This window comes from Heloderma suspectum, chromosome 1 (assembly GCF_057233095.1).
Source record: "Heloderma suspectum isolate Gila_16-S chromosome 1, 16-S_ref, whole genome shotgun sequence".
Classification (NCBI taxonomy): domain Eukaryota; kingdom Metazoa; phylum Chordata; class Lepidosauria; order Squamata; family Helodermatidae; genus Heloderma; species Heloderma suspectum.
This window is the reverse complement of record NC_139458.1, coordinates 228,147,879-228,167,330: the sequence shown is the minus strand read 5'-3', so window position 1 is coordinate 228,167,330 and position 19,452 is coordinate 228,147,879.

Here is a 19,452-nt window from a genome sequence, read left to right as displayed (position 1 = left end):
GGTTGGGGAGACTTGGCTTCCGAGGAGGGAACCAGGGTCTTGGGGAAGACTAGCTTGGTGAAACGAACTGAGCAGGTCATCAGAAATGGGTGGCGACCCTCTATAAGTACAACGTGAGGACGGGGCGATGTTTCAGTCAAAACAGGAAATTAGGGTTGAGACTCCAATTAGGGTTAGGGTTGGGGACACTAGGCTTCCCAGGAAGGAACCAGCATCTTGGTAAAGCCTAGATTGGTCAAACAGACTGAGTGAGCCATTGGAGGATAACATACTGCCCATTAGTACAGCTTGTGGACAGGGACATGTTTCAGTCCCAAGAGGAAATTAGGGTTAAGACCCAACTGAGGGTTAGGGGTCAGGAGACTTGGCTTCCCAGAATGGAAACAGGGTGTTGCTGAAGCCAAGCATGGTGAAACAGCCTGAGAGGGCCAAAGGAATGGTATGCCTGCCGTCTTTTAGTACAACCTGTGGATGGGGGTTTGTTACAGTTGCACAAGTAAATTAGGGTTAAGACTCAAGTTAGGGTTAGGGTTCGGGAGACTTGGCTTCCCTGGACTGAACCAGGGCCTCGGAAAACCAAGCATGTAGAAAAAGGATAAGTGGGCCGGCAGGAAGAGTTGCCTCCTTTCTTTTAGTACACCGCGTGGACGCGGGGATGTTCCATTCCCAAATTAAATTAGGGTAGAAACCCAAGTTAGGGTTAGGGTTGGGGAGACTGGGCTTCCTAGGTAAGAAACGGGTTCTTGGGGAAGCCTAGCTTGGTGAATCAGCCTGAGTGGGACATCAAGATGTCTTCCATACTGACATTTGGTACACTCTGTGGACGGCAGTATGTTTCAGTCCAAAGAGGAAATTAGGGTTGAGACTCAAATTAGGGTTAGGGTTGGCGAGACTTGGCTTCCCAGGATGGAACCAGGGCGTCTGTAAAGCCACGCATGTTGAAACAGATTGAGTGGCCCAACAGGATGTGTTCCCTCCTGTCTTTTAGTACACTGCGTGGACTGGGGGATGTTAAATTTCCTCTAGAAATTTGGGTAAAAACCCAAGTTAGGGTTAGGGTTGGGGAGACTTGGCTTCCGAGGAGGGAACCAGGGTCTTGGGGAAGACTAGCTTGGTGAAACGAACTGAGCAGGTCATCAGAAATGGGTGCCGACCCTCTATAAGTACAACGTGAGGACGGGGCGATGTTTCAGTCAAACAGGAAATTAGGGTTGAGACTCCAATTAGGGTTAGGGTTGGGGACACTAGGCTTCCCAGGAAGGAACCAGCATCTTGGTAAAGCCTAGATTGGTCAAACAGACTGAGTGAGCCATTGGAGGATAACATACTGCCCATTAGTACAGCTTGTGGACAGGGACATGTTTCAGTCCCAAGAGGAAATTAGGGTTAAGACCCAACTGAGGGTTAGGGGTCAGGAGACTTGGCTTCCCAGAATGGAAACAGGGTGTTGCTGAAGCCAAGCATGGTGAAACAGCCTGAGAGGGCCAAAGGAATGGTATGCCTGCCGTCTTTTAGTACAACCTGTGGATGGGGGTTTGTTACAGTTGCACAAGTAAATTAGGGTTAAGACTCAAGTTAGGGTTAGGGTTCGGGAGACTTGGCTTCCCTGGACTGAACCAGGGCCTCGGAAAAGCCAAGCATGTAGAAATAGGATAAGTGGGCCTGCAGGATGAGTTGCCTCCTGTCTTTTAGTACACCGCGTGGACGAGGGGATGTTCTATTCCCAAATTAAATTAGGGTAAAAACCCAAGTTAGGGTTAGGGTTGGGGAGACTGGGCTTCCTAGGTAAGAAACGGGTTCTTGGGGAAGCCTAGCTTGGTGAATCAGCCTGAGTGGGACATCAAGATGTCTTCCATACTGACATTTGGTACACTCTGTGGACGGCAGTATGTTTCAGTCCAAAGAGGAAATTAGGGTTGAGACTCAAATTAGGGTTAGGGTTGGCGAGACTTGGCTTCCCAGGATGGAACCAGGGCGTCTGTAAAGCCACGCATGTTGAAACAGATTGAGTGGCCCAACAGGATGTGTTCCCTCCTGTCTTTTAGTACACTGCGTGGACTGGGGGATGTTAAATTTCCTCTAGAAAATTTGGGTAAAAACCCAAGTTAGGGTTAGGGTTGGGGAGACTTGGCTTCCGAGGAGGGAACCAGGGTCTTGGGGAAGACTAGCTTGGTGAAACGAACTGAGGAGGTCATCAGAAATGGGTGCCGACCCTCTATAAGTACAACGTGAGGACGGGGTGATGTTTCAGTCAAACAGGAAATTAGGGTTGAGACTCCAATTAGGGTTAGGGTTGGGGACACTAGGCTTCCCAGGAAGGAACCAGCATCTTGGTAAAGCCTAGATTGGTCAAACAGACTGAGTGAGCCATTGGAGGATAACATACTGCCCATTAGTACAGCTTGTGGACAGGGACATGTTTCAGTCCCAAGAGGAAATTAGGGTTAAGACCCAACTGAGGGTTAGGGGTCAGGAGACTTGGCTTCCCAGAATGGAAACAGGGTGTTGCTGAAGCCAAGCATGGTGAAACAGCCTGAGAGGGCCAAAGGAATGGTATGCCTGCCGTCTTTTAGTACAACCTGTGGATGGGGGTTTGTTACAGTTGCACAAGTAAATTAGGGTTAAGACTCAAGTTAGGGTTAGGGTTCGGGAGACTTGGCTTCCCTGGACTGAACCAGGGCCTCGGAAAAGCCAAGCATGTAGAAATAGGATAAGTGGGCCTGCAGGATGAGTTGCCTCCTGTCTTTTAGTACACCGCGTGGACGAGGGGATGTTCTATTCCCAAATTAAATTAGGGTAAAAACCCAAGTTAGGGTTAGGGTTGGGGAGACTGGGCTTCCTAGGTAAGAAACGGGTTCTTGGGGAAGCCTAGCTTGGTGAATCAGCCTGAGTGGGACATCAAGATGTCTTCCATGCTGACATTTGGTACACTCTGTGGACGGCGGTATGTTTCAGTCCAAAGAGGAAATTAGGGTTGAGACTCAAATTAGGGTTAGGGTTGGCGAGACCTGGCTTCCCAGGATGGAACCAGGGCATCTGTAAAGCCAGGCATGTTGAAACAGATTGAGTGGCCCAACAGGATGTGTTCCCTCCTGTCTTTTAGTACACTGCGTGGACTGGGGGATGTTAAAGTTCCTCTAGAAAATTTGGGTAAAAACCCAAGTTAGGGTTAGGGTTGGGGAGACTTGGCTTCCGAGGAGGGAACCAGGGTCTTGGGGAAGACTAGCTTGGTGAAACGAACTGAGCAGGTCATCAGAAATGGGTGCCGACCCTCTATAAGTACAACGTGAGGACGGGGCGATGTTTCAGTCAAACAGGAAATTAGGGTTGAGACTCCAATTAGGGTTAGGGTTGGGGACACTAGGCTTCCCAGGAAGGAACCAGCATCTTGGTAAAGCCTAGATTGGTCAAACAGACTGAGTGAGCCATTGGAGGATAACATACTGCCCATTAGTACAGCTTGTGGACAGGGACATGTTTCAGTCCCAAGAGGAAATTAGGGTTAAGACCCAACTGAGGGTTAGGGGTCAGGAGACTTGGCTTCCCAGAATGGAAACAGGGTGTTGCTGAAGCCAAGCATGGTGAAACAGCCTGAGAGGGCCAAAGGAATGGTATGCCTGCCGTCTTTTAGTACAACCTGTGGATGGGGGTTTGTTACAGTTGCACAAGTAAATTAGGGTTAAGACTCAAGTTAGGGTTAGGGTTCGGGAGACTTGGCTTCCCTGGACTGAACCAGGGCCTCGGAAAAGCCAAGCATGTAGAAATAGGATAAGTGGGCCGGCAGGATGAGTTGCCTCCTGTCTTTTAGTACACCGCGTGGACGAGGGGATGTTCTATTCCCAAATTAAATTAGGGTAAAAACCCAAGTTAGGGTTAGGGTTGGGGAGACTGGGCTTCCTAGGTAAGAAACGGGTTCTTGGGGAAGCCTAGCTTGGTGAATCAGCCTGAGTGGGACATCAAGATGTCTTCCATGCTGACATTTGGTACACTCTGTGGACGGCGGTATGTTTCAGTCCAAAGAGGAAATTAGGGTTGAGACTCAAATTAGGGTTAGGGTTGGCGAGACCTGGCTTCCCAGGATGGAACCAGGGCGTCTGTAAAGCCACGCATGTTGAAACAGATTGAGTGGCCCAACAGGATGTGTTCCCTCCTGTCTTTTAGTACACTGCGTGGACTGGGGGATGTTAAATTTCCTCTAGAAAATTTGGGTAAAAACCCAAGTTAGGGTTAGGGTTGGGGAGACTTGGCTTCCGAGGAGGGAACCAGGGTCTTGGGGAAGACTAGCTTGGTGAAACGAACTGAGCAGGTCATCAGAAATGGGTGCCGACCCTCTATAAGTACAACGTGAGGACGGGGCGATGTTTCAGTCAAAACAGGAAATTAGGGTTGAGACTCCAATTAGGGTTAGGGTTGGGGACACTAGGCTTCCCAGGAAGGAACCAGCATCTTGGTAAAGCCTAGATTGGTCAAACAGACTGAGTGAGCCATTGGAGGATAACATACTGCCCATTAGTACAGCTTGTGGACAGGGACATGTTTCAGTCCCAAGAGGAAATTAGGGTTAAGACCCAACTGAGGGTTAGGGGTCAGGAGACTTGGCTTCCCAGAATGGAAACAGGGTGTTGCTGAAGCCAAGCATGGTGAAACAGCCTGAGAGGGCCAAAGGAATGGTATGCCTGCCGTCTTTTAGTACAACCTGTGGATGGGGGTTTGTTACAGTTGCACAAGTAAATTAGGGTTAAGACTCAAGTTAGGGTTAGGGTTCGGGAGACTTGGCTTCCCTGGACTGAACCAGGGCCTCGGAAAACCAAGCATGTAGAAAAAGGATAAGTGGGCCGGCAGGAAGAGTTGCCTCCTTTCTTTTAGTACACCGCGTGGACGCGGGGATGTTCCATTCCCAAATTAAATTAGGGTAGAAACCCAAGTTAGGGTTAGGGTTGGGGAGACTGGGCTTCCTAGGTAAGAAACGGGTTCTTGGGGAAGCCTAGCTTGGTGAATCAGCCTGAGTGGGACATCAAGATGTCTTCCATACTGACATTTGGTACACTCTGTGGACGGCAGTATGTTTCAGTCCAAAGAGGAAATTAGGGTTGAGACTCAAATTAGGGTTAGGGTTGGCGAGACTTGGCTTCCCAGGATGGAACCAGGGCGTCTGTAAAGCCACGCATGTTGAAACAGATTGAGTGGCCCAACAGGATGTGTTCCCTCCTGTCTTTTAGTACACTGCGTGGACTGGGGGATGTTAAATTTCCTCTAGAAATTTGGGTAAAAACCCAAGTTAGGGTTAGGGTTGGGGAGACTTGGCTTCCGAGGAGGGAACCAGGGTCTTGGGGAAGACTAGCTTGGTGAAACGAACTGAGCAGGTCATCAGAAATGGGTGCCGACCCTCTATAAGTACAACGTGAGGACGGGGCGATGTTTCAGTCAAACAGGAAATTAGGGTTGAGACTCCAATTAGGGTTAGGGTTGGGGACACTAGGCTTCCCAGGAAGGAACCAGCATCTTGGTAAAGCCTAGATTGGTCAAACAGACTGAGTGAGCCATTGGAGGATAACATACTGCCCATTAGTACAGCTTGTGGACAGGGACATGTTTCAGTCCCAAGAGGAAATTAGGGTTAAGACCCAACTGAGGGTTAGGGGTCAGGAGACTTGGCTTCCCAGAATGGAAACAGGGTGTTGCTGAAGCCAAGCATGGTGAAACAGCCTGAGAGGGCCAAAGGAATGGTATGCCTGCCGTCTTTTAGTACAACCTGTGGATGGGGGTTTGTTACAGTTGCACAAGTAAATTAGGGTTAAGACTCAAGTTAGGGTTAGGGTTCGGGAGACTTGGCTTCCCTGGACTGAACCAGGGCCTCGGAAAAGCCAAGCATGTAGAAATAGGATAAGTGGGCCTGCAGGATGAGTTGCCTCCTGTCTTTTAGTACACCGCGTGGACGAGGGGATGTTCTATTCCCAAATTAAATTAGGGTAAAAACCCAAGTTAGGGTTAGGGTTGGGGAGACTGGGCTTCCTAGGTAAGAAACGGGTTCTTGGGGAAGCCTAGCTTGGTGAATCAGCCTGAGTGGGACATCAAGATGTCTTCCATACTGACATTTGGTACACTCTGTGGACGGCAGTATGTTTCAGTCCAAAGAGGAAATTAGGGTTGAGACTCAAATTAGGGTTAGGGTTGGCGAGACTTGGCTTCCCAGGATGGAACCAGGGCGTCTGTAAAGCCACGCATGTTGAAACAGATTGAGTGGCCCAACAGGATGTGTTCCCTCCTGTCTTTTAGTACACTGCGTGGACTGGGGGATGTTAAATTTCCTCTAGAAAATTTGGGTAAAAACCCAAGTTAGGGTTAGGGTTGGGGAGACTTGGCTTCCGAGGAGGGAACCAGGGTCTTGGGGAAGACTAGCTTGGTGAAACGAACTGAGCAGGTCATCAGAAATGGGTGGCGACCCTCTATAAGTACAACGTGAGGACGGGGCGATGTTTCAGTCAAAACAGGAAATTAGGGTTGAGACTCCAATTAGGGTTAGGGTTGGGGACACTAGGCTTCCCAGGAAGGAACCAGCATCTTGGTAAAGCCTAGATTGGTCAAACAGACTGAGTGAGCCATTGGAGGATAACATACTGCCCATTAGTACAGCTTGTGGACAGGGACATGTTTCAGTCGCAAGAGGAAATTAGGGTTAAGACCCAACTGAGGGTTAGGGGTCAGGAGACTTGGCTTCCCAGAATGGAAACAGGGTGTTGCTGAAGCCAAGCATGGTGAAACAGCCTGAGAGGGCCAAAGGAATGGTATGCCTGCCGTCTTTTAGTACAACCTGTGGATGGGGGTTTGTTACAGTTGCACAAGTAAATTAGGGTTAAGACTCAAGTTAGGGTTAGGGTTCGGGAGACTTGGCTTCCCTGGAGTGAACCAGGGCCTCGGAAAAGCCAAGCATGTAGAAATAGGATAAGTGGGCCTGCAGGATGAGTTGCCTCCTGTCTTTTAGTACACCGCGTGGACGAGGGGATGTTCTATTCCCAAATTAAATTAGGGTAAAAACCCAAGTTAGGGTTAGGGTTGGGGAGACTGGGCTTCCTAGGTAAGAAACGGGTTCTTGGGGAAGCCTAGCTTGGTGAATCAGCCTGAGTGGGACATCCAGATGTCTTCCATGCTGACATTTGGTACACTCTGTGGACGGCGGTATGTTTCAGTCCAAAGAGGAAATTAGGGTTGAGACTCAAATTAGGGTTAGGGTTGGCGAGACTTGGCTTCCCAGGATGGAACCAGGGCGTCTGTAAAGCCAAGCATGTTGAAACAGATTGAGTGGCCCAACAGGATGTGTTCCCTCCTGTCTTTTAGTACACCGTGTGGACTGGGGGATGTTAAATTTCCTCTAGAAAATTTGGGTAAAAACCCCAGTTAGGGTTAGGGTTGGGGAGACTTGGCTTCCGAGGAGGGAACCAGGGTCTTGGGGAAGACTAGCTTGGTGAAACGAACTGAGCAGGTCATCAGAAATGGGTGCCGACCCTCTATAAGTACAACGTGAGGACGGGGCGATGTTTCAGTCAAAACAGGAAATTAGGGTTGAGACTCCAATTAGGGTTAGGGTTGGGGACACTAGGCTTCCCAGGAAGGAACCAGCATCTTGGTAAAGCCTAGATTGGTCAAACAGACTGAGTGAGCCATTGGAGGATAACATACTGCCCATTAGTACAGCTTGTGGACAGGGACATGTTTCAGTCCCAAGAGGAAATTAGGGTTAAGACCCAACTGAGGGTTAGGGGTCAGGAGACTTGGCTTCCCAGAATGGAAACAGGGTGTTGCTGAAGCCAAGCATGGTGAAACAGCCTGAGAGGGCCAAAGGAATGGTATGCCTGCCGTCTTTTAGTACAACCTGTGGATGGGGGTTTGTTACAGTTGCACAAGTAAATTAGGGTTAAGACTCAAGTTAGGGTTAGGGTTCGGGAGACTTGGCTTCCCTGGAGTGAACCAGGGCCTCGGAAAAGCCAAGCATGTAGAAATAGGATAAGTGGGCCTGCAGGATGAGTTGCCTCCTGTCTTTTAGTACACCGCGTGGACGAGGGGATGTTCTATTCCCAAATTAAATTAGGGTAAAAACCCAAGTTAGGGTTAGGGTTGGGGAGACTGGGCTTCCTAGGTAAGAAACGGGTTCTTGGGGAAGCCTAGCTTGGTGAATCAGCCTGAGTGGGACATCCAGATGTCTTCCATGCTGACATTTGGTACACTCTGTGGACGGCGGTATGTTTCAGTCCAAAGAGGAAATTAGGGTTGAGACTCAAATTAGGGTTAGGGTTGGCGAGACTTGGCTTCCCAGGATGGAACCAGGGCGTCTGTAAAGCCAAGCATGTTGAAACAGATTGAGTGGCCCAACAGGATGTGTTCCCTCCTGTCTTTTAGTACACCGTGTGGACTGGGGGATGTTAAATTTCCTCTAGAAAATTTGGGTAAAAACCCCAGTTAGGGTTAGGGTTGGGGAGACTTGGCTTCCGAGGAGGGAACCAGGGTCTTGGGGAAGACTAGCTTGGTGAAACGAACTGAGCAGGTCATCAGAAATGGGTGCCGACCCTCTATAAGTACAACGTGAGGACGGGGCGATGTTTCAGTCAAAACAGGAAATTAGGGTTGAGACTCCAATTAGGGTTAGGGTTGGGGACACTAGGCTTCCCAGGAAGGAACCAGCATCTTGGTAAAGCCTAGATTGGTCAAACAGACTGAGTGAGCCATTGGAGGATAACATACTGCCCATTAGTACAGCTTGTGGACAGGGACATGTTTCAGTCCCAAGAGGAAATTAGGGTTAAGACCCAACTGAGGGTTAGGGGTCAGGAGACTTGGCTTCCCAGAATGGAAACAGGGTGTTGCTGAAGCCAAGCATGGTGAAACAGCCTGAGAGGGCCAAAGGAATGGTATGCCTGCCGTCTTTTAGTACAACCTGTGGATGGGGGTTTGTTACAGTTGCACAAGTAAATTAGGGTTAAGACTCAAGTTAGGGTTAGGGTTCGGGAGACTTGGCTTCCCTGGAGTGAACCAGGGCCTTGGAAAAGCCAAGCATGTAGAAATAGGATAAGTGGGCCTGCAGGATGAGTTGCCTCCTTTCTTTTAGTACACCGCGTGGACGAGGGGATGTTCTATTCCCAAATTAAATTAGGGTAAAAACCCAAGTTAGGGTTAGGGTTGGGGAGACTGGGCTTCCTAGGTAAGAAACGGGTTCTTGGGGAAGCCTAGCTTGGTGAATCAGCCTGAGTGGGACATCAAGATGTCTTCCATGCTGACATTTGGTACACTCTGTGGACGGCGGTATGTTTCAGTCCAAAGAGGAAATTAGGGTTGAGACTCAAATTAGGGTTAGGGTTGGCGAGACTTGGCTTCCCAGGATGGAACCAGGGCGTCTGTAAAGCCAAGCATGTTGAAACAGATTGAGTGGCCCAACAGGATGTGTTCCCTCCTGTCTTTTAGTACACCGTGTGGACTGGGGGATGTTAAATTTCCTCTAGAAAATTTGGGTAAAAACCCCAGTTAGGGTTAGGGTTGGGGAGACTTGGCTTCCGAGGAGGGAACCAGGGTCTTGGGGAAGACTAGCTTGGTGAAACGAACTGAGCAGGTCATCAGAAATGGGTGGCGACCCTCTATAAGTACAACGTGAGGACGGGGCGATGTTTCAGTCAAAACAGGAAATTAGGGTTGAGACTCCAATTAGGGTTAGGGTTGGGGACACTAGGCTTCCCAGGAAGGAACCAGCATCTTGGTAAAGCCTAGATTGGTCAAACAGACTGAGTGAGCCATTGGAGGATAACATACTGCCCATTAGTACAGCTTGTGGACAGGGACATGTTTCAGTCCCAAGAGGAAATTAGGGTTAAGACCCAACTGAGGGTTAGGGGTCAGGAGACTTGGCTTCCCAGAATGGAAACAGGGTGTTGCTGAAGCCAAGCATGGTGAAACAGCCTGAGAGGGCCAAAGGAATGGTATGCCTGCCGTCTTTTAGTACAACCTGTGGATGGGGGTTTGTTACAGTTGCACAAGTAAATTAGGGTTAAGACTCAAGTTAGGGTTAGGGTTCGGGAGACTTGGCTTCCCTGGAGTGAACCAGGGCCTCGGAAAAGCCAAGCATGTAGAAATAGGATAAGTGGGCCTGCAGGATGAGTTGCCTCCTTTCTTTTAGTACACCGCGTGGACGAGGGGATGTTCTATTCCCAAATTAAATTAGGGTAAAAACCCAAGTTAGGGTTAGGGTTGGGGAGACTGGGCTTCCTAGGTAAGAAACGGGTTCTTGGGGAAGCCTAGCTTGGTGAATCAGCCTGAGTGGGACATCAAGATGTCTTCCATGCTGACATTTGGTACACTCTGTGGACGGCGGTATGTTTCAGTCCAAAGAGGAAATTAGGGTTGAGACTCAAATTAGGGTTAGGGTTGGCGAGACCTGGCTTCCCAGGATGGAACCAGGGCGTCTGTAAAGCCAGGCATGTTGAAACAGATTGAGTGGCCCAACAGGATGTGTTCCCTCCTGTCTTTTAGTACACCGCGTGGACTGGGGGATGTTAAAGTTCCTCTAGAAAATTTGGGTAAAAACCCCAGTTAGGGTTAGGGTTGGGGAGACTTGGCTTCCGAGGAGGGAACCAGGGTCTTGGGGAAGACTAGCTTGGTGAAACGAACTGAGCAGGTCATCAGAAATGGGTGCCGACCCTCTATAAGTACAACGTGAGGACGGGGCGATGTTTCAGTCAAAACAGGAAATTAGGGTTGAGACTCCAATTAGGGTTAGGGTTGGGGACACTAGGCTTCCCAGGAAGGAACCAGCATCTTGGTAAAGCCTAGATTGGTCAAACAGACTGAGTGAGCCATTGGAGGATAACATACTGCCCATTAGTACAGCTTGTGGACAGGGACATGTTTCAGTCGCAAGAGGAAATTAGGGTTAAGACCCAACTGAGGGTTAGGGGTCAGGAGACTTGGCTTCCCAGAATGGAAACAGGGTGTTGCTGAAGCCAAGCATGGTGAAACAGCCTGAGAGGGCCAAAGGAATGGTATGCCTGCCGTCTTTTAGTACAACCTGTGGATGGGGGTTTGTTACAGTTGCACAAGTAAATTAGGGTTAAGACTCAAGTTAGGGTTAGGGTTCGGGAGACTTGGCTTCCCTGGAGTGAACCAGGGCCTCGGAAAAGCCAAGCATGTAGAAATAGGATAAGTGGGCCTGCAGGATGAGTTGCCTCCTGTCTTTTAGTACACCGCGTGGACGAGGGGATGTTCTATTCCCAAATTAAATTAGGGTAAAAACCCAAGTTAGGGTTAGGGTTGGGGAGACTGGGCTTCCTAGGTAAGAAACGGGTTCTTGGGGAAGCCTAGCTTGGTGAATCAGCCTGAGTGGGACATCCAGATGTCTTCCATGCTGACATTTGGTACACTCTGTGGACGGCGGTATGTTTCAGTCCAAAGAGGAAATTAGGGTTGAGACTCAAATTAGGGTTAGGGTTGGCGAGACTTGGCTTCCCAGGATGGAACCAGGGCATCTGTAAAGCCAAGCATGTTGAAACAGATTGAGTGGCCCAACAGGATGTGTTCCCTCCTGTCTTTTAGTACACCGTGTGGACTGGGGGATGTTAAATTTCCTCTAGAAAATTTGGGTAAAAACCCCAGTTAGGGATAGGGTTGGGGAGACTTGGCTTCCGAGGAGGGAACCAGGGTCTTGGGGAAGACTAGCTTGGTGAAACGAACTGAGCAGGTCATCAGAAATGGGTGCCGACCCTCTATAAGTACAACGTGAGGACGGGGCGATGTTTCAGTCAAAACAGGAAATTAGGGTTGAGACTCCAATTAGGGTTAGGGTTGGGGACACTAGGCTTCCCAGGAAGGAACCAGCATCTTGGTAAAGCCTAGATTGGTCAAACAGACTGAGTGAGCCATTGGAGGATAACATACTGCCCATTAGTACAGCTTGTGGACAGGGACATGTTTCAGTCGCAAGAGGAAATTAGGGTTAAGACCCAACTGAGGGTTAGGGGTCAGGAGACTTGGCTTCCCAGAATGGAAACAGGGTGTTGCTGAAGCCAAGCATGGTGAAACAGCCTGAGAGGGCCAAAGGAATGGTATGCCTGCCGTCTTTTAGTACAACCTGTGGATGGGGGTTTGTTACAGTTGCACAAGTAAATTAGGGTTAAGACTCAAGTTAGGGTTAGGGTTCGGGAGACTTGGCTTCCCTGGAGTGAACCAGGGCCTCGGAAAAGCCAAGCATGTAGAAATAGGATAAGTGGGCCTGCAGGATGAGTTGCCTCCTGTCTTTTAGTACACCGCGTGGACGAGGGGATGTTCTATTCCCAAATTAAATTAGGGTAAAAACCCAAGTTAGGGTTAGGGTTGGGGAGACTGGGCTTCCTAGGTAAGAAACGGGTTCTTGGGGAAGCCTAGCTTGGTGAATCAGCCTGAGTGGGACATCCAGATGTCTTCCATGCTGACATTTGGTACACTCTGTGGACGGCGGTATGTTTCAGTCCAAAGAGGAAATTAGGGTTGAGACTCAAATTAGGGTTAGGGTTGGCGAGACTTGGCTTCCCAGGATGGAACCAGGGCGTCTGTAAAGCCAAGCATGTTGAAACAGATTGAGTGGCCCAACAGGATGTGTTCCCTCCTGTCTTTTAGTACACCGTGTGGACTGGGGGATGTTAAATTTCCTCTAGAAAATTTGGGTAAAAACCCCAGTTAGGGTTAGGGTTGGGGAGACTTGGCTTCCGAGGAGGGAACCAGGGTCTTGGGGAAGACTAGCTTGGTGAAACGAACTGAGCAGGTCATCAGAAATGGGTGCCGACCCTCTATAAGTACAACGTGAGGACGGGGCGATGTTTCAGTCAAAACAGGAAATTAGGGTTGAGACTCCAATTAGGGTTAGGGTTGGGGACACTAGGCTTCCCAGGAAGGAACCAGCATCTTGGTAAAGCCTAGATTGGTCAAACAGACTGAGTGAGCCATTGGAGGATAACATACTGCCCATTAGTACAGCTTGTGGACAGGGACATGTTTCAGTCGCAAGAGGAAATTAGGGTTAAGACCCAACTGAGGGTTAGGGGTCAGGAGACTTGGCTTCCCAGAATGGAAACAGGGTGTTGCTGAAGCCAAGCATGGTGAAACAGCCTGAGAGGGCCAAAGGAATGGTATGCCTGCCGTCTTTTAGTACAACCTGTGGATGGGGGTTTGTTACAGTTGCACAAGTAAATTAGGGTTAAGACTCAAGTTAGGGTTAGGGTTCGGGAGACTTGGCTTCCCTGGAGTGAACCAGGGCCTCGGAAAAGCCAAGCATGTAGAAATAGGATAAGTGGGCCTGCAGGATGAGTTGCCTCCTTTCTTTTAGTACACCGCGTGGACGAGGGGATGTTCTATTCCCAAATTAAATTAGGGTAAAAACCCAAGTTAGGGTTAGGGTTGGGGAGACTGGGCTTCCTAGGTAAGAAACGGGTTCTTGGGGAAGCCTAGCTTGGTGAATCAGCCTGAGTGGGACATCAAGATGTCTTCCATGCTGACATTTGGTACACTCTGTGGACGGCGGTATGTTTCAGTCCAAAGAGGAAATTAGGGTTGAGACTCAAATTAGGGTTAGGGTTGGCGAGACCTGGCTTCCCAGGATGGAACCAGGGCGTCTGTAAAGCCAGGCATGTTGAAACAGATTGAGTGGCCCAACAGGATGTGTTCCCTCCTGTCTTTTAGTACACCGCGTGGACTGGGGGATGTTAAAGTTCCTCTAGAAAATTTGGGTAAAAACCCCAGTTAGGGTTAGGGTTGGGGAGACTTGGCTTCCGAGGAGGGAACCAGGGTCTTGGGGAAGACTAGCTTGGTGAAACGAACTGAGCAGGTCATCAGAAATGGGTGCCGACCCTCTATAAGTACAACGTGAGGACGGGGCGATGTTTCAGTCAAAACAGGAAATTAGGGTTGAGACTCCAATTAGGGTTAGGGTTGGCGAGACCTGGCTTCCCAGGATGGAACCAGGGCGTCTGTAAAGCCAGGCATGTTGAAACAGATTGAGTGGCCCAACAGGATGTGTTCCCTCCTGTCTTTTAGTACACTGCGTGGACTGGGGGATGTTAAAGTTCCTCTAGAAAATTTGGGTAAAAACCCAAGTTAGGGTTAGGGTTGGGGAGACTTGGCTTCCGAGGAGGGAACCAGGGTCTTGGGGAAGACTAGCTTGGTGAAACGAACTGAGCAGGTCATCAGAAATGGGTGCCGACCCTCTATAAGTACAACGTGAGGACGGGGCGATGTTTCAGTCAAAACAGGAAATTAGGGTTGAGACTCCAATTAGGGTTAGGGTTGGGGACACTAGGCTTCCCAGGAAGGAACCAGCATCTTGGTAACGCCTAGATTGGTCAAACAGACTGAGTGAGCCATTGGAGGATAACATACTGCCCATTAGTACAGCTTGTGGACAGGGACATGTTTCAGTCCCAAGAGGAAATTAGGGTTAAGACCCAACTGAGGGTTAGGGGTCAGGAGACTTGGCTTCCCAGAATGGAAACAGGGTGTTGCTGAAGCCAAGCATGGTGAAACAGCCTGAGAGGGCCAAAGGAATGGTATGCCTGCCGTCTTTTAGTACAACCTGTGGATGGGGGTTTGTTACAGTTGCACAAGTAAATTAGGGTTAAGACTCAAGTTAGGGTTAGGGTTCGGGAGACTTGGCTTCCCTGGAGTGAACCAGGGCCTCGGAAAAGCCAAGCATGTAGAAATAGGATAAGTGGGCCTGCAGGATGAGTTGCCTCCTGTCTTTTAGTACACCGCGTGGACGAGGGGATGTTCTATTCCCAAATTAAATTAGGGTAAAAACCCAAGTTAGGGTTAGGGTTGGGGAGACTGGGCTTCCTAGGTAAGAAACGGGTTCTTGGGGAAGCCTAGCTTGGTGAATCAGCCTGAGTGGGACATCCAGATGTCTTCCATGCTGACATTTGGTACACTCTGTGGACGGCGGTATGTTTCAGTCCAAAGAGGAAATTAGGGTTGAGACTCAAATTAGGGTTAGGGTTGGCGAGACTTGGCTTCCCAGGATGGAACCAGGGCGTCTGTAAAGCCAAGCATGTTGAAACAGATTGAGTGGCCCAACAGGATGTGTTCCCTCCTGTCTTTTAGTACACCGTGTGGACTGGGGGATGTTAAATTTCCTCTAGAAAATTTGGGTAAAAACCCCAGTTAGGGTTAGGGTTGGGGAGACTTGGCTTCCGAGGAGGGAACCAGGGTCTTGGGGAAGACTAGCTTGGTGAAACGAACTGAGCAGGTCATCAGAAATGGGTGCCGACCCTCTATAAGTACAACGTGAGGACGGGGCGATGTTTCAGTCAAAACAGGAAATTAGGGTTGAGACTCCAATTAGGGTTAGGGTTGGGGACACTAGGCTTCCCAGGAAGGAACCAGCATCTTGGTAAAGCCTAGATTGGTCAAACAGACTGAGTGAGCCATTGGAGGATAACATACTGCCCATTAGTACAGCTTGTGGACAGGGACATGTTTCAGTCCCAAGAGGAAATTAGGGTTAAGACCCAACTGAGGGTTAGGGGTCAGGAGACTTGGCTTCCCAGAATGGAAACAGGGTGTTGCTGAAGCCAAGCATGGTGAAACAGCCTGAGAGGGCCAAAGGAATGGTATGCCTGCCGTCTTTTAGTACAACCTGTGGATGGGGGTTTGTTACAGTTGCACAAGTAAATTAGGGTTAAGACTCAAGTTAGGGTTAGGGTTCGGGAGACTTGGCTTCCCTGGAGTGAACCAGGGCCTTGGAAAAGCCAAGCATGTAGAAATAGGATAAGTGGGCCTGCAGGATGAGTTGCCTCCTTTCTTTTAGTACACCGCGTGGACGAGGGGATGTTCTATTCCCAAATTAAATTAGGGTAAAAACCCAAGTTAGGGTTAGGGTTGGGGAGACTGGGCTTCCTAGGTAAGAAACGGGTTCTTGGGGAAGCCTAGCTTGGTGAATCAGCCTGAGTGGGACATCAAGATGTCTTCCATGCTGACATTTGGTACACTCTGTGGACGGCGGTATGTTTCAGTCCAAAGAGGAAATTAGGGTTGAGACTCAAATTAGGGTTAGGGTTGGCGAGACCTGGCTTCCCAGGATGGAACCAGGGCGTCTGTAAAGCCAGGCATGTTGAAACAGATTGAGTGGCCCAACAGGATGTGTTCCCTCCTGTCTTTTAGTACACCGCGTGGACTGGGGGATGTTAAAGTTCCTCTAGAAAATTTGGGTAAAAACCCCAGTTAGGGTTAGGGTTGGGGAGACTTGGCTTCCGAGGAGGGAACCAGGGTCTTGGGGAAGACTAGCTTGGTGAAACGAACTGAGCAGGTCATCAGAAATGGGTGCCGACCCTCTATAAGTACAACGTGAGGACGGGGCGATGTTTCAGTCAAAACAGGAAATTAGGGTTGAGACTCCAATTAGGGTTAGGGTTGGGGACACTAGGCTTCCCAGGAAGGAACCAGCATCTTGGTAAAGCCTAGATTGGTCAAACAGACTGAGTGAGCCATTGGAGGATAACATACTGCCCATTAGTACAGCTTGTGGACAGGGACATGTTTCAGTCGCAAGAGGAAATTAGGGTTAAGACCCAACTGAGGGTTAGGGGTCAGGAGACTTGGCTTCCCAGAATGGAAACAGGGTGTTGCTGAAGCCAAGCATGGTGAAACAGCCTGAGAGGGCCAAAGGAATGGTATGCCTGCCGTCTTTTAGTACAACCTGTGGATGGGGGTTTGTTACAGTTGCACAAGTAAATTAGGGTTAAGACTCAAGTTAGGGTTAGGGTTCGGGAGACTTGGCTTCCCTGGAGTGAACCAGGGCCTCGGAAAAGCCAAGCATGTAGAAATAGGATAAGTGGGCCTGCAGGATGAGTTGCCTCCTGTCTTTTAGTACACCGCGTGGACGAGGGGATGTTCTATTCCCAAATTAAATTAGGGTAAAAACCCAAGTTAGGGTTAGGGTTGGGGAGACTGGGCTTCCTAGGTAAGAAACGGGTTCTTGGGGAAGCCTAGCTTGGTGAATCAGCCTGAGTGGGACATCCAGATGTCTTCCATGCTGACATTTGGTACACTCTGTGGACGGCGGTATGTTTCAGTCCAAAGAGGAAATTAGGGTTGAGACTCAAATTAGGGTTAGGGTTGGCGAGACTTGGCTTCCCAGGATGGAACCAGGGCATCTGTAAAGCCAAGCATGTTGAAACAGATTGAGTGGCCCAACAGGATGTGTTCCCTCCTGTCTTTTAGTACACCGTGTGGACTGGGGGATGTTAAATTTCCTCTAGAAAATTTGGGTAAAAACCCCAGTTAGGGATAGGGTTGGGGAGACTTGGCTTCCGAGGAGGGAACCAGGGTCTTGGGGAAGACTAGCTTGGTGAAACGAACTGAGCAGGTCATCAGAAATGGGTGCCGACCCTCTATAAGTACAACGTGAGGACGGGGCGATGTTTCAGTCAAAACAGGAAATTAGGGTTGAGACTCCAATTAGGGTTAGGGTTGGGGACACTAGGCTTCCCAGGAAGGAACCAGCATCTTGGTAAAGCCTAGATTGGTCAAACAGACTGAGTGAGCCATTGGAGGATAACATACTGCCCATTAGTACAGCTTGTGGACAGGGACATGTTTCAGTCGCAAGAGGAAATTAGGGTTAAGACCCAACTGAGGGTTAGGGGTCAGGAGACTTGGCTTCCCAGAATGGAAACAGGGTGTTGCTGAAGCCAAGCATGGTGAAACAGCCTGAGAGGGCCAAAGGAATGGTATGCCTGCCGTCTTTTAGTACAACCTGTGGATGGGGGTTTGTTACAGTTGCACAAGTAAATTAGGGTTAAGACTCAAGTTAGGGTTAGGGTTCGGGAGACTTGGCTTCCCTGGAGTGAACCAGGGCCTCGGAAAAGCCAAGCATGTAGAAATAGGATAAGTGGGCCTGCAGGATGAGTTGCCTCCTGTCTTTTAGTACACCGCGTGGACGAGGGGATGTTCTATTCCCAAATTAAATTAGGGTAAAAACCCAAGTTAGGGTTAGGGTTGGGGAGACTGGGCTTCCTAGGTAAGAAACGGGTTCTTGGGGAAGCCTAGCTTGGTGAATCAGCCTGAGTGGGACATCCAGATGTCTTCCATGCTGACATTTGGTACACTCTGTGGACGGCGGTATGTTTCAGTCCAAAGAGGAAATTAGGGTTGAGACTCAAATTAGGGTTAGGGTTGGCGAGACTTGGCTTCCCAGGATGGAACCAGGGCGTCTGTAAAGCCAAGCATGTTGAAACAGATTGAGTGGCCCAACAGGATGTGTTCCCTCCTGTCTTTTAGTACACCGTGTGGACTGGGGGATGTTAAATTTCCTCTAGAAAATTTGGGTAAAAACCCCAGTTAGGGTTAGGGTTGGGGAGACTTGGCTTCCGAGGAGGGAACCAGGGTCTTGGGGAAGACTAGCTTGGTGAAACGAACTGAGCAGGTCATCAGAAATGGGTGCCGACCCTCTATAAGTACAACGTGAGGACGGGGCGATGTTTCAGTCAAAACAGGAAATTAGGGTTGAGACTCCAATTAGGGTTAGGGTTGGGGACACTAGGCTTCCCAGGAAGGAACCAGCATCTTGGTAAAGCCTAGATTGGTCAAACAGACTGAGTGAGCCATTGGAGGATAACATACTGCCCATTAGTACAGCTTGTGGACAGGGACATGTTTCAGTCGCAAGAGGAAATTAGGGTTAAGACCCAACTGAGGGTTAGGGGTCAGGAGACTTGGCTTCCCAGAATGGAAACAGGGTGTTGCTGAAGCCAAGCATGGTGAAACAGCCTGAGAGGGCCAAAGGAATGGTATGCCTGCCGTCTTTTAGTACAACCTGTGGATGGGGGTTTGTTACAGTTGCACAAGTAAATTAGGGTTAAGACTCAAGTTAGGGTTAGGGTTCGGGAGACTTGGCTTCCCTGGAGTGAACCAGGGCCTCGGAAAAGCCAAGCATGTAGAAATAGGATAAGTGGGCCTGCAGGATGAGTTGCCTCCTTTCTTTTAGTACACCGCGTGGACGAGGGGATGTTCTATTCCCAAATTAAATTAGGGTAAAAACCCAAGTTAGGGTTAGGGTTGGGGAGACTGGGCTTCCTAGGTAAGAAACGGGTTCTTGGGGAAGCCTAGCTTGGTGAATCAGCCTGAGTGGGACATCAAGATGTCTTCCATGCTGACATTTGGTACACTCTGTGGACGGCGGTATGTTTCAGTCCAAAGAGGAAATTAGGGTTGAGACTCAAATTAGGGTTAGGGTTGGCGAGACCTGGCTTCCCAGGATGGAACCAGGGCGTCTGTAAAGCCAGGCATGTTGAAACAGATTGAGTGGCCCAACAGGATGTGTTCCCTCCTGTCTTTTAGTACACCGCGTGGACTGGGGGATGTTAAAGTTCCTCTAGAAAATTTGGGTAAAAACCCCAGTTAGGGTTAGGGTTGGGGAGACTTGGCTTCCGAGGAGGGAACCAGGGTCTTGGG